The sequence below is a fragment of the Haliotis cracherodii genome, unplaced genomic scaffold (assembly GCF_022045235.1).
Source record: "Haliotis cracherodii isolate W230 unplaced genomic scaffold, xgHalCrac1.p SCAF_19, whole genome shotgun sequence".
Classification (NCBI taxonomy): Eukaryota; Metazoa; Mollusca; class Gastropoda; order Lepetellida; family Haliotidae; genus Haliotis; species Haliotis cracherodii.
The window spans coordinates 4,712,975-4,731,871 of NW_027266274.1; the positions used below are offsets into that span (position 1 = coordinate 4,712,975).

General features: G+C 41.1%; 1 long non-coding RNA gene across 1 annotated transcript; it reads left to right on the plus strand.

Annotated features, from left to right (window-relative positions):
* The first annotated feature begins 3,597 nt into the window (after window positions 1-3,597).
* On the plus strand, window positions 3,598-5,257 carry LOC139466706 (uncharacterized). Its single transcript, XR_011653622.1, has 2 exons — window positions 3,598-4,029; window positions 4,985-5,257. It is a non-coding gene; the product is annotated as an uncharacterized lncRNA (long non-coding RNA).
* Window positions 5,258-18,897: the final 13,640 nt, after the last annotated feature.

The following is an 18,897-nucleotide window of genomic DNA, read 5'->3' on the forward strand; positions in this document are numbered from 1 at the left end:
ACCTTGTTTGGAAGACATTGTCACGGGAAAGCCGGTCGAGCAGACGACGCACTAAGGGAGGTAACTCCCAAAATCTTACAACTTGGGTCCATCCATCGCCCATTCCAAATGCGTTGATAAGCCATATCAGCCCAACAGGGGATGTAATACGGGTCTGGTTATCACATCCCTTGTGATATGACCGTCCATGTTCTTATGATATTCGGTACCATAACCCCGCTTTGAGTCCTATTCAAATTATTCGATGCTTACACTAGTCATCCAAAGAAATCCCACTCATGAACAAAAGACTTAATGTAATTTAGTTGATCATGAGAGACATTGAAATGAAACGTGATTTCAGAAACGAGGCTATGGTGGCGAATGGGTCTAGGGTATTTATCATAATAGAATGGTAATATAATACACTTGATAATCGAGGATGAGCTATTTATATTAACCATAAGTGTACCTACCAGTAATACACTGGTATGTGGAGGATGAAGATAACTTGACGTATGAAGAAGTGAGATGAAATGGGGCGTTCAGGATTATTGCACTAACACAGCGACGTACATACAGGCGTGCGTGTGTGCGGGTGCGTGCGTGCGTGCGTGCGTGAATGTGGCTGCTTGTACTCATACCGGGTGTTATATAGTGCTAGCAAACCGATCTACCATGCCGTAAGTGAACACAGATATCCCACTCAGACACAGTATACTGACTCCGATCAGTCTGAACCGACATCTGACTAGTCCGACATTCTGTCTGAACCGAGATCTTACTAGTCCGACATTCTGTCTGAACCGACATCTGACTAGTCCGACATTCTGCCTGAACCGACATCTGACTAGTCCGACATTCTGTCTGAACCGACATCTGACTAGTCCGACATTCTGTCTAAACCGAGATCTGATATATATTTTTATGTAATAGTTACCGAATTAATAGTTTCTTTTGTTGAGAGCAGGTACATTAGAAATTTTGCAGAATTTAACATGGTATCATTGTTTGATAATTGAGAGTCTTTCTTCCTAAACAAATAAACTGATTCTAAGCTGTCTGTGGGATTAACATTTTCTAATTTCTTGTTTGTTTGTTTATTTATTTGTTTGTTGTTAAACATTGCATTCAGCAATATTCCAGCTATATCACGGCGATCTGTAAATTATCGAGTCTCGACCAGACCATCCAGTGATTGATATCATGAGCATCGATCTACGCAATTGGGATGCACCAATCAAGTCTGGAAGCCTGACTACCCGATCTCGTTAGTTGCCTCTTACGACAAGCATAGTCATCTAATTTCTTGAAAAGAGAAAAATTATATGGAATGGCTCTTTATCCTCAATAACATGACAGTGTTTATATAGGTAGCAGCCTCACAGTACATTAATCTCCTAGCTGACTGAAAATAATGGGATGATTCTAGAATCAGTCAGCCTGAATGAAGAACACCTTCCCCAGGCAAGCGTGTCCAGTATAGCCTTTATCAAAGTCTTCACAAACTAGGCTTGATGTAGGCGAGTGGACCATGTAACCATGTGATCAAGTAATGACGCGGTAAGGCACTGCTTGACATATGATGCATATATTAGCAATAGAGTTTATAAGTGTATGGTTATTGATAATTATGGATACCGTTCTCTGTGGAACGTAATATTTTTTGGATGCATTATTAAAAAACTGAATCTTGCAACGCGTGGGCAATAGTATGGTCATCATGACCAGACGCTGGGTAGGATGACACACTAAGCCAGCCAGGACGACCTGAAAACAGCTTTCGGTGGTTACACACCTACCTACTGGCCAAACTCAGCGGCCATTGAAAGCATATCAAGATGGTTTGGGTACACCACAGACAACAGCACAGTCGAAATACGTATACACATTGAATGTAACATACACTCTTATAAAAGAAACGCAGAGGTAGATCTTTAGTAAATGTATTGTACCTAATTAAGTCGATATAACTAATTTAATATCATAGATACAAATATGAAAATTGGGAGCTCGATAGTCACATTTTGTCGTTGTGCAAAGACATTGAAAACTGTTCATTGTCATGTCACATAAGGCCACAAGGTTGCGCTGAACTCAGTATCTCGTGTGACCGCCCCTGGCAGCAATCAAGGCTCTACATCTCCTCGGCAATGACTGGAGAAGTGTACGAATTCTTTCCAGCGGAATTCTGCGCCATTCTGCTTGTAACGCGTTGGACAGTTCTGGGAGTGTCTGCGGCGTGTTCTGACGTTGACGTACGCGTCGATCGAGTTCATGCCAAAGGTGTCCGATTAGGTTGAGATCTGGAGATCTCGGCGGCCAGGACAAGCCGTTGATGTGGGCATTATGTAGGTAGTCTACCGTGACACGAGCTGTGTGCGGTGGAGCGTGGTCATGTTGAAACAGTTTCCTCTGACGGTCAATGATTGGAAGAAGGTGAGGTTGAGGAATTTGATTCATGTAGCGATTTGCTGTCAAATTTCCTGGAACCACAACCATGTCAGATCGTGTAGGATGTGCGCTCATCATGTGGTAACTCTTTGTCGGCCGCTTGTCGGACGGTCTGCAGTGGAACTGTGTGTATCGGTCCCAAAGGCGGCAAATGGTGCTGTTGTGGACGTTGAAGTGGCGTGCAACAGAAAACTGCATTCCCCTCTTTGGATACGTCCTATGCCGATGTTCCGATTGGCAGTGCTGCGTCTCGAACTTGAAAAATTGAATGACAAAATATTGGCTTATGCTTGCCTATTTATGGCCACTACCAAGAGTTACGAATGTCATAACTTGCACGTGCATTTTCCTTTACTGTTTTCCTTCATGACATTTTCAAGAAGTGAATATACAATGCCGTTTAAGACACTGCAAATCGACAATGGCTGCGTTTTGAACTACCGTTTGTCGAATATCAGGCCACCAACATTTTCCAATAACATATATCCAATTTACCGGATTGTATTGGTAAATCGATTTTTGCGCACAACATTTTTAAACGGGGAGTAAGTGTAAACCTTGTTATCTGATTGATCGAATGTAAAAAGTTATTTTGACCTTAATGTACCCAGAAAGCATTCATGCCAACCCAGTGCTTGTTATTGAACAGTTTAGTTAAGTTAGTGCTATACCACGAGTTCTCCATTAGACGTGGGTGGGTGTGTGGGTGTGTGGGGGGTTGGTGGGGATGTGAGGGTGGGGTGGGGGGGTGTTAAGATCGGGTAGTCAGACTCGCCGCATGTTTCGATGCTCATGATATCAATCACTGGATTGTCTGGTCCAGACTCGATTATTTACAGAGAGTCGTGATAAAGCTGCATAGATATTGCTTGGTGCGGCGTTAACCAACAAACAAACAAATAATGCGTTATTTACAGAATATGACATTTAACTGTGACATATGTTTTTCCGTTAATATATGGCTGCATGTAAAGCACAGCTCCAACATATATATACACTTATATGTAGCTGATGCAATAATTTGTTTATGTGTGTAAACGCAGCTGTCTACATACGCTGTACATACATGGGAAGGCTCACTGGATGATAAATCCCCAAGCAGGCTGTGATAATTTGGTTGAACTGTAAGCGACGTGGCGATCCGCACTGCGCTGGCCTCCCGATAACCTCACGAGACCTCGCAGTGACGTGACGAGCAGCCAATCAGGCCACAGCAGCGACTCGCTCATCCAATGGACTGATAGATAAGTGTATAAATACATAACATCACGAGATATCCGTGGAGAGTGTAAACAAAGACGAGACGAACAGCAAGGTGTGTCATTCAGCAGACGTCAGATTTCACGACAACACAAAATGTCAGCAGCAGACGAGCAATACATGGACGAATATGAGAAATACAACATAGATCAGGATAAATTTGTGAACACGGGCCACAGTGGAAAGGGACGGACGAAGAAAGAAGCTGAACAACACATTCGGGAGGACCCGAGCGGACACACAAGGAAGACTGTGCAGAAACTTATGAACAATGCACATAATAATGCGACCGGGCCGAAAGGTCCCTCCACGGTTAAGAAATCCTGATAACATAAGGTAGGGTTTTGCGGACTGTGCTGGGTTGAAAAAGTGGATTTTGAAGTTTATGCACAATCTAGATTGCCTGTCGCTTACATGACTAAAATTGTTGAAAATTATGGATACTTGTGTGTATTGAACGTGCAAAAAACATCACGAGTAGCTTGTTTGTAAGCTTAGCGTTTATAGGTTGTTGGGAGAACAGTTTTGTTTGTTAGATAGTTCAGTTTATCAAACACAAATGATTCTGAATAAATTATTAACAGTCCGGGATTCGTCAAGTTGAATTTCGATAGCAATTAAACGAGCGGGGTTCATTTCTTTTTCAATAGTAAAAAGTGAGGTAATGATTTTTATCCCCACTAATAGTTTTATGGATATTGGCGCATTACGGTTATGTGTACAAGAAATGAAATATTCGAAACTCAGTCAACACTCCACATTAAATTCGATCTTTGACTTGAGCACAGCCAATCTTTACAAAGATAATATGTATTCCATATTTACATTGCCTGTAAAGTTGAATAGATGCAGTCAGTGTATCTTTTCTGCTCGGCAAGCCCAAGTTGGCGTCAGTCCAACATGCCATTGTCATTCAGGTCATGCATGGTCAGCAGATATTGCTAGAGTGTAAACAGTTGGTAAAGGTCAAGGCCATACAGCCAACAACACGCTGTGCACATAAGCATGGTTTCCAGGTCAGGAATTGCCTGTTCACTTCAGCAGGTGCTTTGACTAAATGTGTGATTAATTGTTAGGTCTTGTAGGAATTAGGAACCTAATATTTGTATATTCTCGGAAGACAAATGCTATTTTAGGCATAAGTCTATCTGACATGATATATACTTTTACATAAATGGTGACTTAGATATGTTTAGGTGTAATTATATCCATAGCATTTTCCTAAATTACAACTTTCTTTTTACTAGGTAGTTAAATGATTTGCACTTTAAACCATTTGAATTATTTTCAGAGATAGGAAGTGTAACGGGTACCCATGGCAACCGCTTCGTAAAGGACCAAGAGAAAGGATATGCAATACTTAAAAGGAAGGACCCGATTCACCAGTGGCCGGACTGATGACCTCTTGAAGGTCAAGGTCACAGTGATGTGATATCGGTGCGTCCAGGACGTATGCTCTGACCAGGACAGACCAGGACAATGGCACATTCATATGTCTACATTCGTCATTTTGTCACGTTTACAATTTGTCTTTTGATAAAACATAAAAGTGTTTATTTTGTTACTGTGAGCTTTTTGTGTTACAGCCTTTGTTGAATGCTATTTCATAACAGACCAGTGAAGATCCAGGTTAGAATTGGTCTTCAGCAACTCATGCTTGCCCTAAAGGCTGACTATGCTTGTGGTAAGAGGCGACTAACGGGATTTGGTGTTCAGGCTCGCTGACCTGGTTTGATGCATGTCACCGTGTCCCATTTGCGAGGATCGATGCTCATGTCAATCTCTGGATTGTCTGATCCAGACTCGATTATTTACAGACCGCCGTCATAAAGCTGGAAGTTTTCTGAGTGTAGCGTTAAACAACAAACAAATCATAACATTTTGACACCCACACTACTAAGCATTTGCAGTGGACCACGCCTTTGACTAAAGATGACTATTGTTGTTCCTTAGGTTAATATTCAACACAACATTTGCTTTCGCACCCAACACCGGTTTCCATGGTATATATGGCTTGGGTGAGATTAGTGAAACTGCAGCACAATGATTTTCAGACCATTGTGACAACTTGGGTTACCATGACGCCTCAATCGATTGTCATGGGGGATCTCTTCCACAGAAGCTTGTTAGCTCTGCTTTTACACTGTACACCAACGTCTTTTGATATAACATAGATCAACACAAGTCATTACGATTAAAACTTCTATGTATTGGGGCGGTCGGGTAGCCTAGTGGTTAAAGCGTTCGATCGTCACACCGAAGACTCGGGTTCGATTCGATGGGTACAATGTGTGAAGCCCATTTCTGGTGTCCCATGCCGTGATATTGCTGGAATATTGCCAAAAGCTGCGTAAAACCATACTCACTCACTCATTCATATACATTTGAGTGTAGGGTTGAATGGACATTGCTATGCATACTGGAGCTTGTTTGCTATGTACTTGCAAGAGAGACCATGCTATCAGCATGAACTGGAACACAAATGTTAAGTCGGAGGGGGAAAGACTTTTAGAAGAACATGCAGGGATAATAAGAGATAGTTGATTAATATTTAAACAGGTGAAATCTGGTATGCATATTAACACCGCTGAACAGCTGACCGATTTCCTCAACGTATTTTGTGTATACTGGTTGGGTTTGTGGAGATTTGGTCGTTTCGACTGGGCCACATATCAGTGAGGTAATCTCTTATCAGATTGGACCAGATGACTCATCTGTGGGGTTGTTCTAATTAGAATTAGAAAAGTTGTATTATCCGTTCTTATTACGACTGCTTGCATGATAGTCTGACCAGGAAAAGTCTTGATTGCATGAGCAACCATTTACGTCATCGGACACATCCCCTTGGTTCGACATTGATTCGATCCTCGGTCAACTGTTGCGACAAACATGGGCGACTTATTCTGTCCCTGAATCCCAAACTTAGAATGTTTTTCTTTTGTAAGCGTCTGAGCTCTCTGTTGTAAGTGTTCACTAAGGTGTCCCAGTTGTCCATGACGCCGAAATTCACTGCGCGTCCATGAGGCGTGCCAGAAAGCTGTTATCGTGGGTTCGAATCCCAGTTCGCACTAATTAGGTTTCTTGGCAGGTCAGCACCAGCACGGTGCACGTAGTGTTCACCAAAGTGGTGTTAAAGCGTCAGACCTGAATCACACTGGGTTTTCGTCCAAAATGGTGAGATAACTGAAATAGTAGCGGCCTTAAACAAAACTGATTATCTCATCACATTCACATTTATGGAATTGTGTTCGTTCATTGCCTTTGTATGAACTCGTATAATTGCTACTTAAGTATGCATTACTAACATTAGCGAGCCGTGAAGATCCGGGGTAGAATAGGTCTTCAGCAACCTATGCTTGCCGTAAAAGGCGACTATGCTTGTCATAAGAGGCGACTAACGGGATCGGGCGGTCAGGCTCGCTGACTAGGTTGATGCATGTCATCGGTCCCAATTGCATGGATCAATGCTCATGATGTCAATCACTGGATTGTCTGGTCCAGACTCGATTATTTACAGACCTCCGTCATACAGCTGGAATATTGCTGAGTGCGGCGTTAAACAAGAAACAAACAAACTAACTAACATTATCCATGCTCGCCACAGAAATTTTAATACGAATTCCATCTGCTTGTTTTCGGAAACATTTGGAGCTCGCTCTTGTTAACTGTACAAGTGACAGAGTAAACTTGCATATGATGTTTTGTCGATCTGAATGGAACGCATTACCGTCTTTAGAAGAGACGACCGCCTCCGTGGTCTAGTGGTAGAGCGTCCGCCCGGAGAGCGGAAGGTCCGGGGTTCGATCCCCAAAGGACGTTAAAAGATGGAACGTGTTGTTATTCTGTCTGACGCCCGACATTAAGGGGCTAAAACAAGAACTGGTCGGAGTCAGTATACTGTGTCTGGATAGGGTATTTGTGTTAAACTGCGACATGGTATCTCAGTCGGCTAGCACTATAAATCGGCATCAGTCCGGACTAATACAAGCAGACACACACGTGCATGCACGTCGCTGTATAAGTGCAATAATCTTGGAAGCGACGTTAAAACCTATTTCACCTCACCTTTAGAAGAAACAGAGTATATCGCCCAACTGCTTATACAGTAAAGCTGGGCTATCCAAACCTGATGCGTAATTCCAATGGTGTGTGTGCGTAGACCATACTGCACGGCACCGGCGACTCTAATCGTTTTGAGCTGCCAATTATGTTGTCGGCACAGCACTCTGCATCATCAACAAACACAGTAGGTGGATTTAAAGGTCGTATGAGCAATCCTATTACCGGGTTCAGATGATTTAACGTATTTGTGCGAGATGGTTGGAGGTACGAAGTACTTAACGTCAACCTCGACTTGCAGTTAGGCAGCAGATTGTCTTAATGTCGTGTATTTACATTGCAATAAATGGCGTTCACGGCAGGGTCTTTCGTTCCAATTAATTTTGTAATCAGGAGTGGGGCACGGGTGGCCCAGTCGTCTAAGGCGCCGCGATTCGCTGTGCAGAGTTGCGTCTCTTCGACACGCCAGTAACCTATGATTGTGGGTTCGAATCCCGGTTCGCCACGATTATGATTCTAGGTTTGTCAGCACCATACCCGTGCTCGTGGGTTTCACCGAAATGGTAAACGTCTGAGACCTCCATCACTTCGGGCTTTCCTCCCACATTAAGCTGACACGCCGTTATATAACTGGTATAACTGATATAACCGTTAAAAGCTGCGTTAAACCCAACTCACTAACTTACTGCTTCGAGGCTCTATGTGAGTGACTAATGAGTTATCTCCCATGTTTTTGAGTGAGTATGGTTTTACGCCGATTTTAGAAATATTACAGATAGTCGCCTCTTACGACAAACACAGTCGCCTTTTACGGCAAGCATGGGTTGCTGAAGACCTATTCTACCCCGGATCTTCACGGATCTGTATTATTTAGATGTGAACAGCGGGAAACATTATATCTGCACCATTGTTGTTTGTTTGTTTGTTTGTTGTTTAACGCTGCACTAAGCAATATTCCAACTATATATGACGGCGGTCTCTAAATAATACCATTGTATCCATACCAGAATGTATTATAACAATTTACCATCCTCGTAATCACTTTGTTAAATCTGCATTTCCTTTGGCCAAAATCAGTAAAAAACGGTCTCAAAGAGTTTTAAAAGGACGACAATAACGTTCACATCAAACATCCTGATTTTACTGTGGTGATAGTTCATCTTCCAATTCCTACGGCAGCAATATTGTGTGGCCACGTCAAAATTGTTTTTATTAAACCTTATAATTAACTATATTTCAGGGACTATAATGTAAGTCAAGTGGGGTTCAGCGTTGTTTGTGTGAGTCCTGCAATGGAACACAGGTGTGGCGTTCCCGCAGCACTAATCTCGAGCTATGCGTGCTGCACGTGGAGCTGCTCGTGCAGGACGGTGTATATGAATACGGGGTTGTGTTTACTTGTGTTGTGAGTGTCAGCAGTCCTTCGATGTGATTGTCGCACGCCACGCGTCCCATGACAACGATGATCTAATCGATGACAATATATCAAATGTATGACTCGCCTTTCATAAAAGTAGGACAACACAACACAGTTGTATAAAGCCGATCAATAGGTACACGTGGGTATAGGCGCTCGAACGCATGTGAACATGCGAAAGAAATTCTATCAATTTCTACAAATTCAAAATGAAATCATATAAATGCAAAAACGGAAATTTGAACAATGCTATACCTCACAATAGATATTTGTACACTGTTCACACACATGGATCGAGAGTCGTGTGTAAAGTTTGTTCCAGGTGTCAATCAACTCAATAACCCCAGGCTATACAGCTCTTTGTAAAGGGATTACTTTCTTAGTGAACAGTAACCAGTATAATATTGAAATAAAACAAACAGAGAGAGAGAGAGAGAGAGAGAGAGAGAGAGAGAGAGAGAGAGAGAGAGAGAGAGAGAGAGAGAGAGAGAGAGAGAGAGAGCTGACAAGATCAGGATTTCGATGATTTCAATGTGGGACGTGGATTGTGTGTCATCGTCGATGGCGATCGTCAGTCCGTCAACAGCCAGCTGGCCTGACCCAGATTCGATTATTTACATACTTGTATGATAAACCTAGAGTATTGAGCAGACAGGTGGAAAAATATATATTCACTCCCCAACACTAGAAACAGAGAAACGTCTCCATGTTCTGATATGACTGACATGCTGTTCAGAGTTGTCTGTTGAATATAATTCTACTTCAGTAAACTACGGTTATAACGAACACGCTTATAACGAACTGACGGATATAACGAACTTACTTTTCGGTCCCGACTATTTGCTGTAGTTATGCTGTATATATGCTTATAACGAACTACGGTTATAACGAACTAAAATTAGTAGTCCCTTTGAGTTCGTTATATGAGTAAAGAAAATTGCGTTATTTGGCATTACGTTGCATTGTGTTGCGAAATCTCTAAGATTACATTGAAACTCTTATCTGCGTAGAATCGTGGCAAGTTGTCATCTGTCGTTCGCCGCTCACGTTGTAACACGCATATATACAGGAAAATCAATTGACACATGTGAATGAGTCACACGGTTAAACAGCCTCGTGTAAGCTAAAGTTTTTAATCGCTGGAATTAGGCCCACTGGTTGGTGTGTCCGGTCGTCACAAAGACAAGCCGGGGTTCGATTCCCAACAATCGAAGAGAGCAGATATTCGATAGCATTTGGCGCGTATCTCAAGATCAATCTCGTTCTCTGTTACTATCCCCTTCTCAGACATAATCAATCACAGTTCCAAATATATGTTTGTTTTTCAAAATTCAATTTATTTAACAACACTACTTGGTTTAGTCCAATCCTGCTATTATTTAGGAATGTTTGGATAACTCTTTCATTGTCGGCGTCGCTCAAGGAGTCCGTCTGACCAGTAGCTATAGGTGGTGACACATCGCATACACATTTCGTGTACTGACATGCCATACAGACCTAATGTTATACTATATCAATGACCCGTGAAGATCCGGGGTAGAATAGGTCCTCAACAACCCATGTTTGCCGTAACAGGCGACTGTGCTTGTCGTAAGAGGCGACTAATGGATCGGGTGGCCAAGCTCGCTGACTTGGTTGATGCATGTCACCGTATCCCAATTGCGTGGATCGATGCTCATGATGTCAATCACTGGCTTGTCTGGTGCAGACTCGATATTTTACAGACCGCTGTCATGTAGCTGGAGTATTGCTGAGTTAGGCTTTAAACAAATACAAACAAACAAACAAAACTATATCAGTTCTTGTACAGAACAGTTTCGTCAAAATATTTAACAAAATATGAGGAGAATAGAGACACGACTCTGGTTATAAGTAGTCAATGCAACATCATGGGACAAGATCAAAATATGTTATAACCACGGAACGTAACAGAATAATTTCAACAGCATTTTCATTTCACGTGTTACAATGATTATGGAAACAGAAATATATGGAACCATTAATAGCACAAGACGTTATCTATATATTTTCATGATTCTGTTTCGTAAATCAAATTATAGAAAGTTTTAATTTGTAACCAACAATTTGTCTCTTTAGCGATCAGTAAGATTCACTTTCATCAGTGTCAGTCATTTATACAATAGTCCTATACTGTTGTCATTAAAATTGATGTAACGTTTATAATTCTACAGCACACATGTCTTATTGAGATGCCTGGTTTCGCTGTTGGTGATTATTTAGCAAATTAAATTAAACTGAAGCCCAGTTCTGAGACAGAGCTCAGCGGAGGGCGGTCAATGGGTGATGTAACTTCTACCAATGCGAGACATATGAGCAAGTTTCATCCATGCCACACTCCACTGACTTCACCTTAGCGTGACCTGGGCCCAGGGGTTCGAGGCTGCCCCATTAACACTGACCTGGGAGCATCGGTGAATATCTGATATTCTCATGACAGACACGAATGGTTAGATTTTAAATATGGTTATTGAATGGGAATCAGTTAACACAGAAACAAAATCATGAACTAGTTTTGCATTATCCATCATTATAACAAAAAGAATTGCAGTGCAGGCTTTGAATCAGAGAGGTTATTCCGGTATATGGCTACTGTTTGAATATACTGCTGTAAATAATGGGACAATGATATGTGTGTTTGCTTGTTGTTTAAACTTTCTACAATCGTTATTTTCTTATCGGATATGTTCATATGACTTAGATAGAGACTCGGTTCATTTCAACACATGCAAGTTTTTGACTTTACAACACTTAATGTAAATGTGACACTAAAGTGTGTGAAAAAAGCTGATTTTATAGGTTTTCGCGGAGAGTTTTTCTATTTGAACATCAGCAAGTCTTTGACCCAAGCAGCTTTTTTTGGGAGTATTGGATACAAAAAATACAAATTAAACATGTAATAAGGTCATCTTGGGTTAAAGACGTGCTTATAGTTGGACTGAATCGTGAAGATCGAAACATCAGCCTTTCTATGTATTTTAATCATACTCATTCAGTTCACCATGTGATGGTAGACATATGGAAGGTGTTTTCAAATTTGACGCATCGGTTACCAAAATGATGTCAGATGAGGTTACTTATTTTGACTAGTTACATATGTTCCCGTGTTGGTTCAGGTGAACACTTGACCTGCCTTTGTGTGTGTTTGTGACTAGTGCCACTGGTGGGTTAGGCTCATTGTATCGCCAACACCTGACATCATCACTATTTAATAGTGATTCATAAACACATGATTATTATACAGTCGGAATCGTACAAAGGATTTTTAAGATCATGGATAGGGCTTTGTCTCTTATATTTACAGTGAAAACACGTTCACGCAGGGGTACCATTCTAAATTAAACCTTTCGGATTAACGATTTCATCTGAATGGAGTAAGTACCCAATATAACCGTCCAATATTAAGGTTTCACCGTAAAGGAACATTTGTTTAGGTTACCTGTAGACATACTAATATTGGAATTTGCAAGGCGCGGCGCGATATATAAGATATGTAAAATGTATGGCAAGTCGTAAACACAGAAGGTTCTAAATATGCATTATGTTTTGTAATACGATATAATTCAGCCATGTTCTGGACCTGGCAGTTATTTCAAATCGTATTCAACTGAATCCTCTAACAGCAATTATGCGGGACGTTTATACCTGCATGTTATTCAAAGCACGCAAGCGTAATTGCGACCGATCCTCTTTTGCCAAAGAATTAGGCCCTGACTTGCGATGACATTGCGTGCAGTTTTGTGTTCACTGAAAACATAGCCCTATGGCATATTGCCCAGTACACAATCGACGGTGACAGCGCAGTGTTCTAGCGCAGATTTCTTTTCCACAAGGGATGTAACGTGTCAGTAATACTCTTCCCTCATAACCCAGCAAATGTGTTAAGTCCCATGTGTGATTTTTCATAAACCAAAACAGTGCAACAAAAGAGAAAGATAAATGACTATCAACTCAAGCAATATTTCATACCTGTCTGCCTGGTGTGGAGGCAGATTCACAGAACACCTGACACGTGGTCTCCACTAGCCTTGCTCCAAGGCTATACCGAATGATAAGTACATGGGTGTATAGTAATTCTATCTCAATATTAGGCAAATCTAGATAAGCGGACATTCTAAGGTTGTTAGTCTCTTATAGGGACAAATTGTTCTTATTATTTGTATAATCTAGAAATTATGATTTGAACAAAAAGAATTGACTTAAACACTTGTGCAAGTCTAGGTCTGCACGGGCTGCAGTTTATCGGTAGTGCCTGGCTAAAACGCCCGGAAAACAGCAGCATTTTAAGATGTCGTATATCATATTAACTGCATGGGTTCTAGGAAAAGGTACGCACATTTGTGTGTCAACACGCCTATTGTCTTGACGACAACTTACAACTTTTCTGTCTCGTTTTCATATTCATTCTTGAGATATTGGTAGCGTGTACGTATGTTAACTTTAACAATTTTGATATTTATTTTATCTGGTATTGACAGGAAAATATTCCTTCATGGAAGCATAATGAATAAAACATGGCATATAAACAATAAAACTACACTGGTTTTAGTTTGAGTGTTTTACGACTGGCGGATGACTGGGACTACACCTGCAACTCATTACTGTATGTCTCAGTTAAAATGAAAATTATATTATTCATGTGTTAGCAGAAACTAAACATTGAGATAAATCCTAACACAAATCGTTTTGCAATGTCGCGTATGTTTGACTGTTTTTCACTGCATTGCCGGAGCCAATGCGATGCCAAGCCCGATTAATTACATGCGTTTGTCTGTTACTTAAGCTTGTATTCCAGCTATATAACGGAGGCCTGTAAAGAATCAAATCTGGACCAGACAATCAAATGGTTGACATCATGAGCATCGATCCAGTGAATTGGGATAAAATTACATGCAATCAACCACGTCATCGAGCCTCTCCACCCAATCCATTTAGTCGCCTCTCTCAACAAGCAAATACACATGTAGGTTGCGGGCGACTTTATTAGCCGAAATCCTCTCGGTTAAAAATGTCGCGTGCGTCATGCATCAGGTATCTCTTCCTTATTTAAACATGAGACAAGTATTGATACGCAATGCGGCAACAAATTACCGATATTGTCTGATTTTTTCTGTCTGCTTTACGATTTTACTCCCCATGCTTGTTGTAGGAGGCGACTAACGGGATTGGGTGGTCAAGCTCTCTGACCTAGTTGATACATGTCATCGTATCCCAATTGCGTGGATCGATGCTCATGATATCAATAACTTAATTGGCTGACCCAGACTCGAATATTTACAGACCACCGAAATGCAGCTGGAATATTGCTGGGTAAGGCGTTAAAAACAAAAAACAAAACGTATTTCACGATACAGAGAATTTAGAATTTAGATTTGCTTTAATAAATGTGTAGACGCTCCTGGTGTTAACCTGTACATAGTTTTCTAACCGTTATACAGAATGTATGTCGCATCCTACGTGATCAGTTTGGACCATATGATATGACATGCCTATTAGGCTTAAAATCTATAACACTAATCCGATGGGGTATTACCAAGACTTACTACAGAGACAATCGATCGAACGGTGCCTAATGAATTCATCCGGATTAGCAAATATCCTGGTTAATGATACATATATTATTTCAGAGTATTATCATCTGAGCAAATGTGGATGTTCTCACAGAATCGTGCGGACAGCGAGGTTGGCGGATTAACGGGGTTTCACTGTTTGTAGTTTCTGTGCACGGCATGAACTGGCCGACTTATATTGTGTATCTATCATTATTTATCACGATTGTATTTCTCTATAGAAAAGATATACGACTTAATGACTATCTGATTAGCTGTAGGCTAAACCTGCCTCACCCAAGGTTGAAGTTGTTTGTGCATTGTGTACACATCAAACGGGAATCTGTATGTGTTTATGACTGTACGACGTATGGTTGACGTCACAAGGGGTTTATATGATCGACTGGTATGGACTCATCTGCCATAAAGACCCTGAAACCAAAGTATCAGAAATCTTTGGCAAGTCTAGATGTTTGCTGTCGCACGTCACGCATATTGACAGGAAATCATTTGACAATAAACTGCATATGGCTTGAGTCATATGGTTAAACACATATAGTGTGAACTAGAGCTTTTACTCGATGGAAATCAGCCCAGTGGCTGGTGTGTCAGGTCGTCACAAAGATTAACCCACCCGTGAAGATCCGGGGTACAATAGGTCTTCAGCAACCCATGCTTGCCGTAAAAGGCGACTATGCTTGTCGTAAGAGCCGACCAACGGGATCGGGTGGTCAGGCTCCCTGACATGTTGGATGCTTGTCATCGTATCCAAATTGCGTGGATCGATGCTCATGATGTCAATCACTGGATTATCTGGTCCAGACTCTTATTATTTACAGACCGCCGTCATATACCGGGAGTATTGCTCAGTGTGGCGTTAAACAACAAATAAACAACCAAAACAAAGATGAAGCGGGGTTCGAATCCCAACAATAGGAGAGAGCAGAGCTTCGGTAGAATTTTGCGCATATCTCAGCTTTGCTACTCTCCTTCGTCTGACAGGGGCGGTCGGGTAGCCTAGTGGTTAAAGCGTTCGATCGTCACGCCGAAGACCCAGGTTCGATTCCCGACATGGGTACAATGTGTGAAGCCCATTTCTGGTGTCAGCCGTGAAATTGCTGGAATATTGCTAAAAGCGGCGTAAAACCATACTCTCACTCACTCACTCACTCACTCACTCACTCACTCGTCTCAGACATCATTAAAAGAATCACAGTTGTGAATACAGGTTTGGTTTTCAAAATTCAATTTATTGAGTAAGACATTATATCATATGGGAGAAGCATCTTTCCCTAAAATCACTTTGTTTAGTCCATTCCTGACATTGTATTCATTGTCAGAATGTTTAGACCCTTAAATTCTGCTAGTGATTCTCTGCAGAGATCATTTGGTGTCTGTGCTCCATTTTATTGTATATGAAACAAACATTGAAAAAAAAGAAAATCTTCAAATATTTTCATTTTACAAACATTTTTGAATGTTAGTCCCTGTGTGTGTTTTTCACGTGCGCTGCACATACAAGGGCGTGACCCTAGTTAAGGTCAGTGGCCGGAGCAAGGCCCCCAGCCACGGCGCGGGCAGTCTTGTACAGGCCACTGAATGCCCTTTAGTGATGTTTATATTCGGCCAAACCTGACCGCAATACGAGGCCTAGTTTCTTGACCTTCGGTGGTCGTATTATACTGTCAGTAAAATCCTTTGGATTGATTTGATATTTTGGCATCTGATTTAACCCCGGTAGTTGATGCATCTTCCCGAGGCAAGTGAGTTAACTGACTATAAAAGTCCAGTTTCCACCCTTGCCGAACTAGTCTGGTATTATGGAGTTACATTTTGGCTGGGCTAACGAGTCTATGCATAGTACAATCAAAATCGCGCACCGAAGTCGAAATCCGGTTTGTAAAATGTCGTGCAGATTTCGGTCGATTGCAGGATTTGCAAAGCATGGGCACCGCCAACTCGTTGTCAACAGATATTTTCCAAGTCTTTTCATGTTTTTAATCAAGGTGCTCACGTGATTTGATGCACTTCGCGATGTAAGACTCATTTTATCACAATATAGATCATGATTATCAATCAGATCGTTTTGACTGAGCGGCACCATTTTGTTTGAAACAAATGCAAGTGATACGAGAGGTGGAATCTGATTGGTCCATAGGAGAGGCTAAGAAGGGACATAGCTCGTAATAACCACTGGTGGCGCTAAGATCGAGCCCAGGAATTCCAGCCTAGTTCGGCAAGGGTGGAAACGGGACTTTTATAGTCAGTTAACTCCCTTGCCTCGGGAAGATGAGATGATGCAACACGGTCAATGGTCCTGTTCGTATAGTGATGTGTTTTAACGACATGTGCAGAAACATGCTTGATGGGACTTGAGTATTTTACTGAGACAGTGTAATATAATGATAACGGCAGAATATCTATATGTTCCTCACTCGTGAAGTGATCGCCTCATAAACCTTTTTAAATAGTGTTTAACAACATCACGTGGGAACGGGACTATATTTCATCTACAGCTGGTCATTGGAATGGTTGGTGTCGATAGCATCATGCAACTGTAGTCAACGTCTTTACTTTCCTCCCAGACGGAATATTTATGTTCAATTGTCACGAAACACCAGAGAAACATCGTTGTGTTCGTGCAGCTCAAAACCATTAACAAACTTTACTTAATAAGTCCGCGAGGTTCTGCGGTAACATTTCGTAAGGGTGCCAACCTCCCCTCGTCCCGAATACCATCTAATTCTTCACCCTGAGTCTCATTTGTTCACCCCTGAATCCCGAATACTAATTAACACAAATCTAGTATCAATGAATTAATTTTTCTATTTAATTTATTTTATTCAGACATCCACAGCTCTATTTTAAGCATCAATTCGAGTAAAAACCCAAAAAATTATATGTTTTAATTTTAAAAAAAGAAGAGAATTTAATTGTATATTTGATCTAATCGTTTCTACAGAATAGATATAGGCTCTTTAAAAATACGAAAAAATAATTAATATATGTACACGGTACGAGGTTTGGTGAAATCGCATGAAGTCAAGAACGCAGTGTACTTCTTAAATAAGACTTTACTACTTGAAAACTTCTGAATTTGTGAAAAAAAATATATCGTATCTACAAAAGTATGCTTTATTAAATTTTATATTTATAAATATTGATACGAAACTTTGAGTAATATGTCATAACAGAACTCTGTTATGACACACACTTAATACGCCACGTAACCGAAGACATATTTATGATTTCCTATAGTTGAGTCAGTCAAAACAGAACGTCACTCGAGCCTCCAAGTCATGTGTTAAAGTTTCCACGTCACTGATTGGGCGAGCCAGGTCATGTGATGACGCGTAACTATTTATAGCTCATGATGATATCGTTTGTTTACGGCGAACACCTGTCACGTGGGATGGTCGTGCGTGTATAAATAACCACGGGACAAAGCTCGCCACGAGCATCTTGCCAACATCTCTGCGTCAGTAGCATAAACCCTGTCAGCGTTCCGAGTCCAACAAACCCACATAATTATGAAGCGCCACTCAGAGAAAATGTCTAACCTTACTTACTACATAGACAATAATCTTGACGAATACGACCATTACAGCATGGATCAACACAAGTACATTCATCGCGGCAGTAGCGGAAAGGGGAGATCTAAGCTGGAGGCAGCTCTCAACACCAACAGACCCGACCCTTGCGGACACACGAGAAAAATAGTCCAGAAACTCAGCAATTCTCAGAAGAAACACGCATCGTGAATGCCGGTTAAGGTAAATATCTGCTGTTTGTCTTGTTAAACCATTCAAATTGCATTAATAATTATTTTTTGTGAACTTATTGGTGGATTGTCGGTGTTAACCATACAGGACCGATCGAAAATATACATCTTGCCACTATTTATAAAAGAGTGATTATAATGGCAATAATTTTTGGTCGGCCCTGTATTGTTACAAATCTACCATCAAGTTCCTGTGTGCAATTAGGGGTCTTTCATAAGACCCCCTGGTGTTTAGCATTGATGGATGACTTATATCACTGTGTCTATAGTAGAATGGTTCCGTTAATACTTTGGCTCATTTATGAAGAGAGCTCTTACGAATTTGGCAACACGTTTTTGGCGGAGTACAGATAACATTAATATACTTTGAGCTGCAATAT